The 12,328-nt window shown below is 39.7% G+C and overlaps 1 protein-coding gene across 1 annotated transcript in view; it reads left to right on the top strand.

Moving 5' to 3' along the window:
- The window catches only part of LOC309388255 (contactin-4-like), a 588,970-nt gene that overhangs the window by 412,461 nt on the left and 164,181 nt on the right, over positions 1–12,328 (top strand). The gene's annotated exons all lie outside the window — the stretch shown is intronic.

The raw sequence follows: 12,328 nt of genomic DNA, 5'->3' as shown, positions 1-12,328 counted from the left end.
GAATTATAGGTTAAAATTTAGAATTAAAACATTGGGATAAAAATAGCTGTTTCAGATTGCTCTTTTTAAAATGTGTATGAGCCCACACACAGACACATTTCTCTAAGACAAGCAGGGTGGTCATACATTCATATATAACACCATTCCAGACCCTGAATAAATATATACGGCTATGAAGCCTGGAACTCTATCAACATCCTGAAGTTGGCAAAGCATTAACTACAAGCTACCTGAATGTAAATAGCTATCTAGCTGGGCCAGAATCCATCCTGTTTTGTAAGATGCACAACATTTTGCAATGCTCCACATTGTCATTTGAAAAGAATCAAGAAGTATACAAATAGCAGCCTGGATAGTTCTGCAAAAACCTAGTAGTAAGATCGCCATGGTAAAAGGGGAAGTAGAGGAGGACATGTGTTAGAGCTTCAACCTGTCCGGTGGCATATGGGCACTGTCTCTCTACGAAAGGGAGTTTCTTATATTTGCTTTCAAGAATAACAGAGCCAAAATAAAAGCCCTTCTGTGGCTTGACACTTACAATTGTTATTGACAAGGAACCAGGGGAGGGAGACCATCTACTGAAGTAGTTCCAGGATAAAATATTTTGGGAGACTATACAAATCTATTGATATGCATCCATTATGCATTATATAACATTTTGTCCAATCCTATCCCATAGTCAGGGCATGTAAAGAGGAAAAAAATCCAGAGCTAAGATCTTATTCCACAGAAGACTGGCAAATTCTCTGCAAAGTCAAAGGAGGCGAAGCTATTAGGCTACACAGGTAAAGGTTTCCCCTATCCAGTCATGTCCAACTCTAGGGGGCAGTGCTCACCTCCGTTTCTTAGCCAAGGGAGCCGACTTTGTCCAAAGTCACTTCTGTGATCATGTGGCCAGCATGTCTTCCCACCAAAGTGGTACCCATTTATCTGCTCTCATTTCTATGCTTTTGAATTGCTAGGTAGGCAGGAGCTAGGGCAAATAACAGGAGCTCAGCCCACCATATGGTGTTCATGTTTTGAACCTGGGCTGTCAGCTTTTCAGCTGACAAACTCAGAGTGTATAACTGCTGAACCATCATACCTCTTTTAGGTTATAGAGCCGATAGTGGACAATGTCCATCCAGACTCTGGTTTCCTGTGTCAAGACATAGGAGACCATTAGAAACTCATTGTGGTCGTTGAAAGGGTGAGAAAAACTTGAACATAAAAGGAGCTGGGCTAAATACTTGGTTTCAAATATTTTGAGCACTACTGGGATGTGTGTGAGAATAAAAAAAGGAGAAATTGAGACTAGAATTTGAGAATAAGAGATAAGCTCCTCTGTGCAATCTGAGTAAAGTGTGGCTCTTTCTGGAAGCAGAGGCAGAGACCAGGATGTTTAAGTATCTCACAGGTTTTCCTTTTGGTAAATTACACTAATGTTTTATAATTGGAATTGTCTACCATGGCTGAAATTGTGGAAGAATTAGCAATGGCAATAGTGCCTAGACTTATATACCGCTTCTCAGGGCTTTGCAGCACTCTAAGCGGTTTACAGAATCAGCATATTACTCCAACAATCTGGGTTTTCACTTTACAGACCTCAAAAAGATGGAAGGCTGAGTCAACCTTGAGCCAGTGAGACTCAAATTGCCAAACTGTTGGCAGCCAGCAATTAGCAGAAGTAGCCTGCAGTATTGCATTCTAACCATTGCACCACCACAGCTCATACTACAATTATTATTATAGGTTACATACTATTGAATCTCTAAATATTCTAACCATCATCACAAAGCTTAAGACTGTTACATTAATCAGTAGTTCATAGTTTAATATGATGTGTGAACCTAACAAATTAGAATAATGTAAAAATATTTCTAAGATAGACTGATTGTGAAAAGTTAGAAAATGAATGTTTTGGCTAATTTTTTCATTTGTAAAATAGGGGAAATAAACTCCTACCTCACAGCAATATTATAAAGATGAAAATGACAAAGCTAGTAAAATTAAACATTTATATATTTATATTAGGAAATGCTAGATTCAGTAGCTTCAGAAGAGGTTAACAGATGAGAAACCAAATATAAAGAACTGTAAAGACTCAGTTCATATTCCTTAATTACAAATTGTAAAAGAATAAGCTGTCTCCACATGTGAGGTTGTTTACTGAAAAACTGTTGATCCAAAAAGAAAGCACAATTAGGCTCATACAGATATTGTCCTGTCAAAAATCAAATTCAACTGTGTTTTTCTTTCAGCAGTATGATTCCTAATTGCAAGGTTCGAAACGAACACAATCCTAAACTATTATAAAATGGAAACCATGCTACAGTGCTCAAGATAGACATATTTTTCTTCAATCAAAGCAGAGAATGTGTGGGTTTTTTGCATTAACTCTCTCACATAACTATTTTTATCTTAATAATTTCAGGATATAAAGAGTTTTCTTCTTCCAAATCTAGTATTTACTTGTTCAGTTGTTTGATCACTTCCAATCTTCATGAGTTTATGTAATTTGTTTTACAGGACTGTTTGGCAGTAACTGTTTCTTAGAGTTCATGCTGATGTCATCAGTGATGGTACCTAGATATCTTGTCTTCCACGAACTTCTTTTTCAATTACTTTCAATTTTTCCAAACACTGAGTTATTTTCCAGTGACTCTTACCTTCACATTATATCTCTAAAATACATCCATTGTTATGGCTTCCAGTGAGCAGTCTGGTAGTGGTTTTTTCTCCCTCCTTTTCTCAGTCCAGGATGTTATCAACGGTTTTCTCCAGTGTATCTTTGACAGCCATTATATTACAGTTGTAAAAATCATGGATTTGACAATATGTGCAATTGTTGTTGATGTCTCTGGAGTTTAATATGTTGTCTATTGTCATAGCTTTTCTACCAAATATCAACTCTTTCACTGTCTGAACATTTTGTTAAGTTTAAGAAAGTCAAGTCTGTTAGTATCTCCCCCTTTTTTCTCTATTTGTATTCAGTTGATATAATCTTAGACTTTGTTTTTAATATTGAGCTGTACATTGGCTTTTACATTCTTTTCTTTCACTTTCAGAAAAAACATTTTAAGTCTTCCTCAATTCCGACCATGAAACCGGTATTCATACCCTAGCTGAGATTGCTAATATTTCTTCCAGCAATTTTAATTCTGATTTATATTTCTTCTAGGCTAAAAATTTTTTTTGTGTATCTCAAGTAAATAAGAGGACAACATGTAAACTTGCGAAGGGACACAATGGCCCAACAGTTAAAGATGCTGTGCTTGTCATCTGGGAAGCTAACCCTAACCCAGGTTCAAGCACAATGGGGTCACATTCCATTATGTGCCCCAGCTCCTGCAACTTAGCAGTTCAAACACATGCAAATGTGAGTAAATAAATAGGTACCACTTAAGTGAGAAGGTAATAGCTGTCAGCATTCCAAATATCATGCAGAATTAAATCAGAGTCCAAGGCAAAACTATCCTTAAAGTTCCAATTTAATAAGTCAGACATGTTGGCAATGAACTGTGGAATCCCAAATCTGAAAAACTTCCTGGGATTCCACCCAGTTGAAAGTTCATGATCTTATCCCCACACCCATAAATCCATCACATGGTCCAATCTTCTTCTTCCACGCTGGCATCTGCACCCCACTGGTTCCGGTCAGGTGTCAAGGTGCAGAGACCAAAAATGACCTTGGGCTTCTAAAAAGGAATGACAACAACACATTCCACAATTCTACTCCTTTCTATTCCCCCTCCCAATTACTACACTAATGAAACAACATAATGAAATAATAGAAAGTGTGGCAGGCCAAAGATCCTAAAAGGAACATAACTACAGTCCTGACAGGCGGCCTCTCCTCAGAAGAAAAAATGTTTCCTGAAAAGAGAATAACATAAAAGTTAACATAACAAAATTAACCACCTCTCCCCCCACCCCAGGGGGACCCTTTGGCTTATCGGGAAACTTCTCATGGAATTGTTTTACTAACTTCTCCACTTTTAGGTTCCAATTGTTCACCCAAGTAGCTTCAGACAAAGGTTAACCCTTCCAATGCACTAAGTACTGTAAGCGACCCCTATTCAGCCTGGAGTCTACGATTTTTCCACCTCAGATTGTGTTTCCTCTTCTATCACTACAGGAGGAGAGAAATCTTGGGTGGATGCTCTTATGCTAGACCCAATTACTGGTTTCAACGAGCTACAATGAAATTCTGGGCCAATTTTCCCTAGACTTCTGGGTAGACTGAGTCGAACTCTAACTGGGTTAACTATCTTCACTATTGGGAATGGACCTAGAAATTTTGGACCAAATTCCTTGCTAGGCATTCTTAATCTCATGTATTTAGTAGATACAAAAACTTTGACCCCCACATGGAAGGAGTTTTGCAGCGAGCGATGTTTATCAGCTTGCTTCTTGTAGGCTTCTGTCACATCTGCTAGTGTCTTCTTCATATTTTCCCAACCTTTCTTTAGTGTGTCCATCCATTCATTCAAAGACACGGAGGAGGGAGGTTCTCTAGGCAGCTCAGGCATGGTAACAAATTCCATGCCACTGGTAATCTGGAAAGCCATTAATCCCATGCTACTATGGACCGCATCGTTGTATGCCACTTTGGCTAAGGGTAGCAAGTCCAACCAGTTGTCTTGCTAATAGTCCACAGAACACCAGATGTATTGTTCCACCACCGCATTGGCTCTCTCCGCTGCGCAGTTCATGCTGGGATGAACCTCTGAGCTGAGTTCTTGTGTGGACCCAATGGATCTCAGGACCTCTCTCCAAAACGTGGCTGTGAACTGGAGTCCGTGGTCTGAAATGATCCTGTTGGGCAATTTGTGCAGGCAATAAATGTGTTTCACAAACATTTTCGCTAATTTCTTGGCGGACGGCAACCCTGAGCAAGTGATGAAGTGCGCCTGCTTGGAAACCAAATCAATAACTGTCCAGATTACTCTGTTTCCACTGCTGTCAGGGAGTTCCACGATGAAGTCCATTGCGACCTCTTTCCATGATCGGTTAGGGCTGTCCACTTGTTGTAGCAGTCCAGGGGACTTCTCTGGCAGTGGTTTCATCGTTGCACAAATAGCACAGCTTTTAATGTAATCTTCCACCTCTGATTCCATCTTTGGCCACCAAAATTGATGCCTGGCGAGGTTGAGCCTTTTTAGGAATCCAAAATGGCTTCCCAGTTCCGCCTCATGACTTTGCTGTAGAACTTCCAGCCTCAACACTGCAAGAACATAGAGTTTGGACCCCTTCCAGGCTAATCCATTTTCCATCGTTAGGATTTCCTGGTTATTGTTGAGTCACTCGTCTGTTGGGAGCGCCAATTTCATAGCTGTCATCAGCTTCTCCTGGCTTCGGTTACTGTTGTACTGCGGTTTTCTCAACAAAACATCCCCCAACAAGTTTTTTGGTACTTGTTGGACCTCTGGGTTTCTGGTCTCTGCTCCAAGTGCTGCAGGTTCTGTGCTCTTGGGTTCAATCATCCCTGACTGGCCCTTTTCCTCCACTGGTGGTAGCAACCCAAACGCAATCATCAATTTCCTACCACCGTCTTCCCACTTTATTGTAGGCTTCCACTTGTCAAGCCAGGCAAGCCCCAAGATTATTTTTTCTGGCATCTCTGGAGCCACAATGAATCTGAGAAGTTCATAGTGGCGGCCCACTTTTAATTTCACCAGTTCAGTTATTAGCGTGGCTGGGGCCCCTCCAATTAGCGTTCCATCTACCTGCTCAACCCAAATGGGACAGGCTAGAGGTCTTGTGCATATGCCTAGTTGCTCGACAATGACATGCTGATTAAGCATTGAGTGCAATCGGTGCCCACAACTGCTTCAACTTCCCCTTCCACCCCCATCTCAGGTACTTGGAGGTTGACTTGGAAGGCAAAGGGGCGGATGGATGCATTCACCATTGGGTCATCTTCAGCATTTTCCTTTTCCAAGGTCTCCCCAGTGGTATAACTCTTCGTCACCATAGGTTGGGGATCCTCTTCCAGAGGTTGTTTGCCCTTTTCCTCTTCCAAGCCTCCCCCTTTGTAGGATCTTCATCACCTTAAGTTGGGGATCCTCTTCCAGAGGTTGTTGGCCCAGATGACTCTTCTGTGGTAGCATCTGGGGCCTTCTGTTTACCGCCGTGGTGATTGGTCTTTGGCATTTCTCTCCTCCGAGGCCTCCCCATTGGTAGGACTTTTCATCACCTTTTCATCACCTTAGGTAGGGGATCCTCTTCCAGAGTTGGTTGGTATCTGGGACCTTCTCTTTACTGCCGTGGCACTTGATGTGCACGTTTGTCGCATTGGGGCTGGAGCCAAGCACTCTGACGCTCTGTGGCCAAGTTGACAGCAATGGTGGCATTTTCTTGACCCCCATGAGGAAAGGAATCTAGTTACATCTCTAAACTTAGGAACCGTCTCATCACATTATCCTGCCATCCATCCTGCAGCTTTCCCCTCATTCATCCCTTCTTCCATTGTTGAGAACTCTTCTCTGTAGGAAATGGGGTAACAACCTGTTGGGGCATTGCAGGGGAGACTGGAACTGGTGGGGAGGTCAATCCTTCAGTTGGCCACTGCCCAGTTATCTGCCATAGTGCCATCTGCTGAGGGAGGGCAGGTGCCCACTGACATCCCTTCCGTCCATGACCTGGGGTTAAGACCCATCCCGGGGGTTCCTGATTCACAGGTTGCAGTTCAACCAACAAGGCTGGCAGGGAGGGTTGTGTGCCAAGGCCCCTTCTGCTGGCTTGGAGGATTTTCCCATGCTGATGGCCAAGGAGTTGCCCACTGGCATCTTTTCCATCCATACTCTGGGAAGAAAACCCAATTTGGTGGTGTTTCATTCACAAGCTGCAGCCCAATTTCCGGTGGCTGACAAGTGAAACATGCTGGCCAAATCCCTTCTTGCTGGCTGGGTTGAATTTCCCATTTTGATAGGGAATCTGTCTTCAACTCAGTTGCAGAGTAATGGGTCATTTCATTTATCACTGTTTGGAAGGGGTCAAAATTTCCACTCCATTTTTTTTTCTTTCCAAGCCTTGCTTTCAAGCTGGGGGTAAGGAGGGGGAGCATGCACTCACCTTTAGTTGCTCAAGTTGATAGGGGACTTTCATTCTCCCTCCGTGCGGTGAATTATTTTCCTCCTCTGGTCACATCTTCCCAGATGCTACTTATCTGAAATTTCCCTCTCCCACAAATTCCTTTGCTGCTTGGGAGAGATGTAGAGAAGCGTCTCATCTCAGCTTCTTATCTCAAAAAGCTTTCTCTTAATTGTTCACTGATATTTGACGTTGACCTGGTCAGCATTGGGAAATCAACACCCCCTCACCAGCCCCCGTGCCGGGGTGCTGGTGATTTATTTTAGAGAGAGATTTGGGATAATGTCAGCATTCCAAACATCATGCAGAATTAAATCAGTGTCCAAGGCAAAACTATCCTTAAAATTCCAATTTAATAAGTCAGACATGTTAGCAATGAACTGTGGAATCCCAAATCTGAAAAACTTCCTGGGATTCCACCCAGTTGAAAGTTCATGATCTTATCCCCACACCCATAAATCCTTCACATGGTCTAATCTTCTTCTTCCACACTGGCATCTCCATCCCACTGGTTCCGGTCAGGTGTCAAGGTGCAGAGACAAAAGATGACCTTGGGCTTCTAAAAAGGAATGACAACAACACATTCCACAATTCTACTCCTTTCTATTCCCCCTCCCAATTACTACACTAATGAAACAGCATAATGAAATAATAGAAAGTGTGGCAGGCCAAAGATCCTAAAAGGAACATAACTACAGGCCTGAAAAATAGCATTATATGTGCTTCAGCATATAGTCATCCAACCACATGTTCATGGAAATGTCTTCAGACAATGCTGACTCCCACGACTAAGAAACAGAGATTAACACTATACACAAACCCCAAGGATCAGACAGGGGAAATCATTATATTTTATGTAAAGTTGCTGCACTTCTTTTCCAATGCTGAACTATTTAGCTCTATGTTTTACAGTGAGTGTTGTGTCTTGTTAATCATGCAAATTCTTCAGGCCACCTTTTAAGGAACTATTCATAATTTACTGTAGTCTACATAGTCAGAGGCCTTTGTTTAATTAGTAAAACATCTTTTAATTTTTTTGTGCACAACTCTTGTCTTTCTCTTCATTTAATAAAGAATTTTCCATATTCTACTTCTCTATATCATTGCAACATGCAATTGGATCACAATAACACCTGTTGGTTTGCCTTGAATTCAAACTGAGATTATTTTATTGTGAGTTGGGTTGGGATGGGTTGGGTCAGACCGGATCAGGTTGGACTTGACTTGGCTTGGTTTTATCCCAGTGACTTTGACACTGATTGTATTTTATTGTATTGTATTGTATTGTATTGTATCGTATCGTATCGTATCGTATCGTATCGTATCGTATCATATCGTATTATATTGTATTGCTTTGTTTATTATTTTATTTGTTTATTATTTTATTTTACTTTACTTTATTTTGCCTTAATGTTTATATTCTGATAATATTGCCTTGGTTCATGGTGGTAGGAAGGTAGGTAGGTAGGTAGGTAGGTAGGTAGGTAGGTAGGTAGGTAGGTAGGTAGGCAGGCAGGCAGACAGACAGACAGACAGATCAGGCAAACTACAGGAAAAGAGGATCAAACTTTCTTCTGTATCACATGACATCCTAATAGTTATGACTACATAATCGAACCATAAATGTGTAGAAAAATGGACCACATTTGCTTCAAATGCTGCTTTCTAAGAACCAAATTATAAAAATAGCAAATTAAAAGTATAAATAAAGCCACAGTATTAAATATCCAAAATATTTTATTACATGTTCTTATGTTATAAGGAAGCGAAAGGAGTCAGTAGAACTAAAGGTAGGTCAATTCTACCTACCTACCCTCTTCTGGGACATTGTCAGATTGGGGGGGGAACCTCCTCTTATACAACTCTTTAAAAGAATAGGAGATTGTCTCAGAAAAACACTGAAGCTTGGGAGTTGGAGATATTTTTATTGAGCAGTTGGCAGGTAAAAGATGAATCAGTTTGTACTTCCATCCACCCACCTTCTTTCTGCAAAAGAAAACAAGACGCAACTACAGCCTTCATGTTAGCATAACTTAGAGACCCTATTTTCAGATCACATTAATATCCATGTATGTGATTAATTGTAAGCAAAGTACCATTGTGAATTCTAAAAAACAACAACAAATTGTTCTAGTTCAGAGGGGGAAAGTACATGGTGTGGTAGTGTGGATTTTTGATGTTATTATGAGGTATACTGTATTACTTCCTTTTTAATAAGAAAAAATAGAAAGGGATGAAAATCAAACTGTAATTTTTCACTTTTGTAACTATAAAATTGCTTGCCCGCAGTTCAGTATATTTATCTCTTGTGTAGTTTTCTGCTAGGCTGAACAATAATTTTGAGATCAGCAAACAATGGCTTGGATGCTCTGGCGTTTGTTTGTTTTTGTTTTTAAACTGCAAATATAAAAGCAAGTGATTGTATATGATAGTTGCCTGAGTTGCAGAAGCTCTTACTTTGAATTTCCTTGGCAGCTCAAGTTATTGATCAATGGTCTGGTGAGCCATGGGATGGTGCACCAGTTATAACCTTAGCAATTAATAACCATAAGTTTAAAGCTCAATACAAAGGAGAAGAAATATCTTCAAATACTTAATGTTGGGGGTGGAAGTTGTTAATAAGTATCAAATTTACCATCCTGCATGTCATTAAAGGTGGGAAAGATACATGTAGTATAACATGGATTCTAGCTGCATCAACTCATCAAACTTCCAATGAATCAAAAGTATGAACACATAACTTAAATGTTGTGGCTGTGAATTCTTGGGGCCATTTTGTGATGATAAAGCCCAAGGGAACTCAAATTTCAACCTTTTCTTTTATACACAGTTAACTTGATGTTACTGTTCATTTTCAGGCTTTTTAGGGTTCTGCTTTATACAGATAACCATTTCCATAAGTCCATTATCCATCCCTGAAAGATAGGTTTCTATGAGTTCCACTTACAAGTGATAGACAAATAACAGAAACATTCAACATTGGACATTAGTGGCTGAAATAGCTAGTAACACATAAATAGATTCAATTGCTATTTACTATTATTATATTTAATGAGAAACTTGAACAGAGCTTTTTTGGGTTTCTAAGGTATCTAAGGTATTAAGTTTTTGATGTGTTGGGAATATTCTGGTGGTGAAGGAAGTTGAAAAGTCCATCAATAGAAATTGCCAAACTGCCAGTTATTATCGTTGAATTGACTTCTGAGTTGGGTTATGAGCCAGTTCAGATTTGATACACACCTTGTATTTGATAATTATGAACTCACTGTTTTATAGTAATCAGAGATCATCTGGAACTTCATAGAATAAAGGTAAAGGTTCGCCTCGCACATATGTACTAGTCATTCCCGACTCTAGGAGAAGGTACTCATCTCCGTTTCAAAGCTGAAGAGCAGCACTATCGTCTCCATGGTCATGTGGCTGGCGTGACTAAATGCCAAAGGCACATAGAACACTGCTACCTTCCCACTAAAGGTGGTTCCTATTTTTTCTACTTGCACTTTTAGATGCTTTCAAACTGCTAGGTTGGCAGAAGCTGGGACAAGTAACGGGAGCGCACTCTGTTATGCAGTGCTAGGGATTCGAACAGCTGAACTGCCAACCTTTCTGATCAATAAGCTCAGTATCGTAGCCACTGAGCCACTGCGTCCCTTCATAGAATAGAAGAGGTCAATAAAGATGGACAGTAATAGAGAGAATAACTTTGGTTAGAAATTACTAAAGAAAATATGTAGTTAGGAAAGGAAAAGAAGACATGGGATATGCTTTCAAACACTTGTGCAATTTTATGTGGAAGACATTCCTTATCTGCTGCTGAAGAGAATGATTCTAAATTTGTTCATTTACTATAATCCTAAATTAATTTATATATGATTTATATAGCTACCCATCTCAGAAAAGTGACTCTATGTAGCTTACAAAGATTAAAATACAGAAAAGCCACCATACATAACACCCTGGTGCCCAAGAATGAATAATAATCCCATTCTCAAACATCCCCAAATTAATAAAATAGTGTAAATTTGAATTGAGCATTCATGAAACTTCTGAATAGCAATATCCAGATCATCACTATGCAATTGGACAAGAACCATAATGCAATTTTGCACAATATTGAGAAAATATTTATTATTGTTGTTGGCTGCATAAACAGCCAGATGTTTAGACTGGATTTGACATTTCTATCTATCAAGCCCTTCCCAAACACCAGGGATATGCAGATGTTGTTGCTTATGGGTGTTAAAAGTATTGTTGCAGGATGTAAACTGTTCTAACCAATGCTGCCTTTTGCAACTGATGATGATTTTGTCAGTGCTGGTGGTATGTATTATTATGGTTGGTCTCATAGTCAGCCAGATGTTTATATTGGATTTGGCATTTTTATCCATCTATTGAGACCTTCCCAAGGATTTGGGATAGACAGGTGTTATCGTTATTATGATTAATCAGCCAGATAATCAGATGTTTAGACAGAATTTGGAATTCTTATCCACGTGTTTTTATAACCATAGAAATATGACATCACAGCTGTCAATTCTTTAGCTGGTGTTGGCTTTCATATTCATCAAGTTCTTCCCAAGAACCTAGGATTTCATAATATGTAAGCATAATATATGTGCATATCCCAGCACTGTGGCTTTTTCAATTGACAAATGGAAATTTTGACAATACACAGACTTCTAAGTACTATCCAAGATTTTTGGTATGGCATCCAGTGTGCCAGTATTATTATCCGCAGTGAAGCACTAACTTTTTGTGCAATTTATGTGCTCTGAAAAAGATGAGAGCTATACCAGAAGTTCAAACTTGACAGGTCTCATCTTGCTGGACAAAGAATATCTCTCTCAGAAATAATATGGTGAGATGACAATTTACAGAAACCCATACCACATTAGTAATCACCCAGGTCAACAAGGATCACGCTAGCTTTTGGAGTTCCAGATCATCTATTGACAGGATTCAGGATAGCTGGTTGAGCAACCAAAGCCAGCAGATGTAGGACCACTGGAAGAAAAGATGCTTTACCTGTTGCAAATATTCAATTGAAAAAAAATCTGTTATTACAAATCAAGCCCAATAAGAAGAGAATATCTGAAATTAATTTTGTGCAGCGTACTGTGGTCTAGAAAATAATAGAAAAATTTGAAAATACTGAACCATTTCTAATAGTGCATTGTAAATATTGCAATTCTGGATTTCCTAAAGGAATGAAACATGATATCTTCAAGACCTCATCAAAATATATGTTTACAAA

The sequence above is a fragment of the Natrix helvetica genome, assembly GCF_964273705.1.
Source record: "Natrix helvetica genome assembly, chromosome: 1".
NCBI lineage: Eukaryota > Metazoa > Chordata > Lepidosauria > Squamata > Natricidae > Natrix > Natrix helvetica.
This window is presented reverse-complemented; position numbering and strand designations above follow the sequence as displayed.